Source organism: Tupaia chinensis, unplaced genomic scaffold, assembly GCF_000334495.1.
Source record: "Tupaia chinensis unplaced genomic scaffold, TupChi_1.0 Scaffold141389_1, whole genome shotgun sequence".
In the NCBI taxonomy this organism is placed as follows: domain Eukaryota; kingdom Metazoa; phylum Chordata; class Mammalia; order Scandentia; family Tupaiidae; genus Tupaia; species Tupaia belangeri.
In genome coordinates this window covers 123,723-129,585 of record NW_006201251.1, presented here as the reverse complement: position 1 = coordinate 129,585, position 5,863 = coordinate 123,723, and the positions used below count along the sequence as shown (strand labels likewise).

General features: G+C 44.3%; 1 long non-coding RNA gene across 2 annotated transcripts in view; it reads left to right on the top strand.

Moving 5' to 3' along the window:
• The first annotated feature begins 424 nt into the window (after positions 1-424).
• The window catches only part of LOC102493093 (uncharacterized), a 68,493-nt gene continuing 63,054 nt past the window's right edge, over positions 425-5,863 (top strand). Inside the window, exon 1 of one of the 2 annotated variants that reach the window (XR_336683.1) lies at positions 425-776. This is a non-coding gene — a long non-coding RNA (uncharacterized LOC102493093). The remainder of the gene's footprint in view (positions 777-5,863) is intronic. The other variant, XR_001369395.1, reaches the window with a different exon arrangement.

Below are 5,863 nucleotides of genomic sequence, written 5' to 3'. Positions count from 1 at the left end.
AAGGAGAGGAAGTCAGAATTCAGCTTCATCAGTCACCAACTGGAAGGAAAGGCTAGATGCTGGTACCCCGGAAGGATATGGACCGTGTGTTGAACTAAAGTCTTTTCTACACCAGTTTGAGACCATCTCTGTATCCTGGGTGTCCTTGTATCTTCGGGACCTGGGAGAAACTCAGGCCTGACTCTTCCCTAAGAGGAAGCATCCACCGGTGAGGTTGCTGTGGGCAGACTGCGGGGAGTGCTGCTCTCACTGGGGTCACCTCTGTTCCTAGCCAGGGCTGGGGCTGGAGGCTGGGGCTGGAGACTCGGTCTGCCGGCGAGCGTAATCCGAGGCGCGGAGCGTGGGCCGGCGTCAGGGATGAAGGGACACGGAAACCGCGGTCCAGCCCCGCCCCGCACTGCTTCGGTGCGGCACGGGGGACACCTGGCGGCCGCTTGTCCTCTTGCGCTTCTCCCGGCAGCCGACTAGACTTGGGGGTTTCGTTCACACGTCTGCGAGTCTAAGAAGGTGGCGACACCCCAGCTCTGCGCGAGGACAGGCCCGACCTCCTGGCGCCTGCAGGTGGGGAGGAACCCGGCTCAGGGTAGAAAGCCTGGGGAGGTGCTGAGCTGGCGTGTTCCGCATCTCCTAGCCCGGGGAGCCCGCGGAGGTGGAGGGTGAGTGCAAGAGCCTGACTGGGACGCACCCACGTCTCCCAGCGGGGCGCCGGGACCGGTCTTCACCAGCCGGTTTGCTCCGGGTTCATTTCCCGCTCAGTCCCATCCATTCCCCGGAAGGTAGGTCCCGCCAGACCGGTTCTGAATTTTCGTAACGCAGATCGTCGAGGAGGGCTGAGTTGGAGAGGCCCAGAGAGGCCAGGGCGAGGTACTTACCGGGAAGGTCACTGAACGTACATGACAAGGGGGCCGGGTCGCTGTGGGGACGCCCATCCCACACTGGTTTTCCGCGGACGTGGGAAATGGAATGGAAGACAGTAAGGGAGAAGAGAAAGGGGATTATGGAAAGTGTTAGATTAAAAAAATCAATCCCTTACTGTGTCTTTTGGGAGGCCACATAAAGTGGGATCTTATTTTCTTTCATATACATATATTTTTCTTTTTCCTTTCCTTTGTTTTGTTTTTCTTTTTGCACTCCACAGGAGACAGAGAGAGGGGAGAGTGAAAAATCACCCCTCCACCCCCGGCGGGGGCGGGGAATGGCCTTGCTGAAATCCCTTTTTCATTCTCCTCATCTAGGGATTTGGGGCACACCCACGTGTCCTGCCTATTTCTCAAGTTGCCGGTTGGGGACTCGAACCACTATTGGCCATGTGGGAGTCCAGCACCTTAAACACCAAGCCACTTGCTGCCCCACTTTTCTATATATAGAAAAATTGCTATATGGCAGATGGCCTGGCTGGAGAGAACGAAAGAAAGACTAAGATAGGGAAAGTGAGAAGGCACTTTTTTTTTTTGGAGAGATTTTTCACTATAGGGCGGCCATTATGCTAACTGCTGGTTCCCGAGAAAGCACTTTTTAAAATAATATTATTATTTAATAATTTTTAAAATTTTATTTATTCATTCATTTTAATTTGACCAGAGAGAGACAAACAGAGAGAGAGAGAGAGGGAGAAAGGAAGCCACCAGGTCTGAGACTTGAACCATGGTTGGCCATGTGGGAGTGTCCAGCACCTTAACCACTATGCCACCTGCTGGCCCTCTGAGAAAACACTTTTTAGGGGTGTTGGCCATGCCTCAATTTCTTCTTTTTTTCTCCTCTTGGATTTTTGACACAGAGAGGCACACGTGCCCAGGATGTTTTTATAAGACTGTGGTCTGGGACTCGAACCAAGCAGTTTGCCATGTGAAATTCAGCCACCTTAACTGTGATGCCACTGGTTGGCCCTGTTTTGTGCTGTTTAAGTGAAATGATTTTGGCCCAAAACAGCTGCAGTATGCCCACACTTGGATTCCTATGGCTAAACGGAATTCCTACAGGTTAGGCTGTTTTCCTGAGCTGCCTACTAAGTTACAGCCAATCACACTAGCCGCATTTCAGCCAGTCCAGAGAGCCCAGCTTTTAGGCTGTGCAGCCTACCCTCCAGCTGTAATGATGTCTCTACCTCACTCCTGCACTTTCGCTTTTGTACCTCACATTCCTGTTCCTGTACACATCACTTTCCTTTTCCAGAATTTAAATACCATGTGACCACGAGGCTACCTGCAGTTGTCCAGCAGGCCAGGAACAACTGCCTGATTTAAATCATGTTAAGATTTGCTCAATTAAAACTCTATTAAATCGGCTTTTCCCCCTCTTCTTTTAACAGTGTCTATTTGGATTGTGATTTTTTTTTTTTTTTAATATGATCCCTCCTGGGGTCTTAACATCTTCCACCACTGAGCTTTTATATTTACAAAACTGTGACACTGTTGTCACTGACACTATTGTGATGGCTGAAGTGGTCTCAACTGATTCATGTGCTTCGGTTCTAACCTTCAGTACCTTCAGTTTGTGGTACTGTATTCGGAGACAGGGCTTGTAAAGAGGTGCTGAAGGTTAAGGGAGGTCATGAGGGTGGGTTCTAATCCAGTGTGACTGGTGTCCTTATAAAGAGGAGGCGAAGACACAAATGGAGGAAGAAGGTGGCCATCTACAAGCCAGTGAGAGGCCTCAGAAGAAACCAGACCTGCCACACCTCAGTCTTGGACTTCTGGCTTCTAGCACTGTGAGAAAATACATTTCTGTTGTTTAAGCCACCTCTGTGGGATTTTGTTACAGCAGCCCTGGCAGACTGATACAACTGTATTTCAGGACAGTGTCTGCTGAGCATGCTTCAACTTGTTCAGAAAAAATAACCTAGGTATCTATGTTTCCATTTAAGCTTGGATGGTTTTATGTGTAACTCAGTCTCACTTGCCCCACAGTCTCTTGGTGCCCCTGCGAGCCTCTGAGCCCTTGTTGGAGTTGGATCCTGCTGGGGCCATACTCGTCTCCAGCAGCGTAAGACTTCTTTTCCTGTGAAAGCCTCCTTATGAGGTTAGCCTCTTGCAGTTGTGGGCTATATGTCAACTCTGCTGTAAGAATCATTCCTGTGTTAGATGACCCAGAGAAGTTGTTTTACTTTTTGACAAAGAGAGAGAGAAGAAAGAAGAAAGAAAGAAAGAAAGAGAAAGAAAATAAGAAAAAGAACAAAAGAGAATAGGGGGCCAGTCCCTTGATATGGTGCCTTAGGTGGTTGGATCTCATATGGCTGACTCTGTGGTTCAAGTCCCAGACCTAGCTGCTCGAGAAACACACTGGGCATGTGTGTGTGTGTGTGGCCAAAATCCCAAGAGGGGAATGGAGGAGAAGAGACTGCTGTGTGATCGTCCCCCACTGAGGGTACTTTCTTTCTTTCCTTCCTCTCTGTGTCCACAATCTCTTGTGAGTGCCTGTGCCCTCTGGAAAATTAAAAAATATAAAAGAGAGGCAGGCAGGTGGCATGTTAGTTGGGGCGCTAGACTCCCACATGATCAATCGCAGTTTGAGTCCCAGACCTGGTGGCTTGCTTTCTCATTTCCCTGCGCTCTCTCTGGTCAAATTAAAATAAATAAATAAGATAAAATAATCATTTAAAAAGAAAAAGGAAAATGGAAAATTATGAGCAGCATTTGAGAATCTATTTTATATTGCTTATAGCAGAAAAACAAACCAAAACCCTGCTTTATCACTAAGGCAAGAAACTTTTGGAAAACTGGTACATTAATGGTTTGCTGGTGGTGGTCTAAGCAGTCAGAGCCTTTTTCAGAGAATGTTACAGTAGCATATTTCAATGACAATAAAATCGTTGACGCCCTGTAGTTCAGTAATCTCTCTCATGGGAATAAGCCTGGAGGAAATAATGGTTTAATTAATAATTAAACAAAAGGTCGTAAATATGTACATGTGAAAGAGGTCCATTGTAGCATGACTTTAAAGAGTAAAAACTGGAAAGAAACCAAATTCTCAACAATAGCAAATTGTCCAGTTATAGAAAGTAGGCCAATGGAATATTATACAGCTATTAAAATGATAATTATGATGTAGGACAGGGGCATTGAAGGAAATCATCACATCTGAGGTGCTTTGCTCTTTTCTTACATCTTCTGTCTATTGTATTTTGTTTTTCTTTTCATTTTTCTGTTTGTATTCTCTTCTCCTATCTTACTTTCTTATTTTGCTTCTCAGCTTCCAACCAGTGAGTGTACAGACAGGTTTATGTACGTAGTATCCAAACCTTTGGATTTTGTTAGGCTTTGAGTTGCACAAAGGGAGAAATTCCTCTTCATAAATCTGAACTCAAATCTCTCTCTGTGGATACCACATTGCAAAACACAGTAGAGGAGAGAAATTGGCACAGAAGTACCTCACTAAAGGGAAGCACAGGAGCGTACAGTTACAGTTACCTTCTCCAGCAAATTCGCCAAACATGTATACACCACCAAATGACTAAAAATCAGAGACGAGATGAGAGACTGCAGAGTGAGCAGTAGGGGGCTACAGAGAGCATGGCTCATCTCCCGCACACCTCTGAACTCTCAGCTGAAACCCCACAGCTCAGTCCAGGTGCACCTGTTCTCTAGAAACTGAGAGGCCTTTGTAATATCCAGTTCCAACAAAAGTGCAGGTTGCTTAGTGAGTGTCAGGGAAATGGAACTGCAGAGATTGCGGGTCATCTCCTACATGGCTCTGAATGCTCAGATTTAACTTCAAGAAAATAGGAAGAAACGTATAATCCATCAAATGACCAGAAACCACTGCAGAGGCACAAGAAATATGAGGAACAAGGAGAATATCTTTCCCTCAAGAGAAAAGAACAACCCCTCACCATCCACAGACAGTTCAGTGGAACTCGTGGACATGTCAGATAAAGATTTTGAAATATTCATAGTGACTAAACTAACAGAGAGGCAAGGACTAAACTGTTCAGTGGAGGCTCTGAAGACTCACAGAAAATTTTATAGGGAAGCTACAGGTGAGAACTGTGGAAGGCAAAGATGAACTTTAAAAGATTAGTATGTTGAAACTTTTTAAATTTAATACATTTAAGAATAGCATTAACATGTTTTGGAAGGAGTTTGGAGGCTATTCATACTTGTGTAAAAGGAGGCCAACAATTAGAGGCATAATTATTTAATGTAAAGCAGATAGGTGGGATTTCAGAAGTTTTTTTTAAAAGAAAATTAGCTCTTTTACAGTGTCCTTTAGGGACTCTAACAGCCTACGTACTTGTTAGAGTCTGTTCCATGGGAAAGAATCTTGAAACTGCAAATGACAAACCTGAAAATAGTGAGAACAAAGTATACAGACAAACGTACAATTAGTTGTTTTTCTTATATATAATATTTAAAGATAATGATCTAATTCATGACTAATGGCATTACATTAGTACAATTAGTTTTATTTATTATTACTATTTATTATTTTATTATTATTGTTGTTGTTTTAATAGACTGGGGAATTAGATGCCTCAGGAAAGGCCATTAAGGTTGTAACTTTGTCTGTAGAACTTTACATATTTACCAAAATATTTAAATTCTTAGCAATTTAGCTTTTAGTATATATCAGCGTCTTAGGAATATGTAGTTAATAGACAAGTAAAATAATTTTTTTCAATGTCCTGTAAAAGTTTAATATAATCAGTCACTGTCCCCCTTCCTTTTTTTTTTTTTTTAATTTTTTTAAAGGGGAAAAGCTGCTCTGTAAGAGGCATTAACATTTTTTTTGGGGGGGAGAGGTTTTTTTCATTATAGGGTCTGTGTGCTTGCCAGACAGACAGAGACAGAGAGACAGAAAGCAAGAAATCACCCCCCAGGGGGGATGGCCATGCTGCAATCCCTTCTCCTCCATTCTCCTCTCGGGA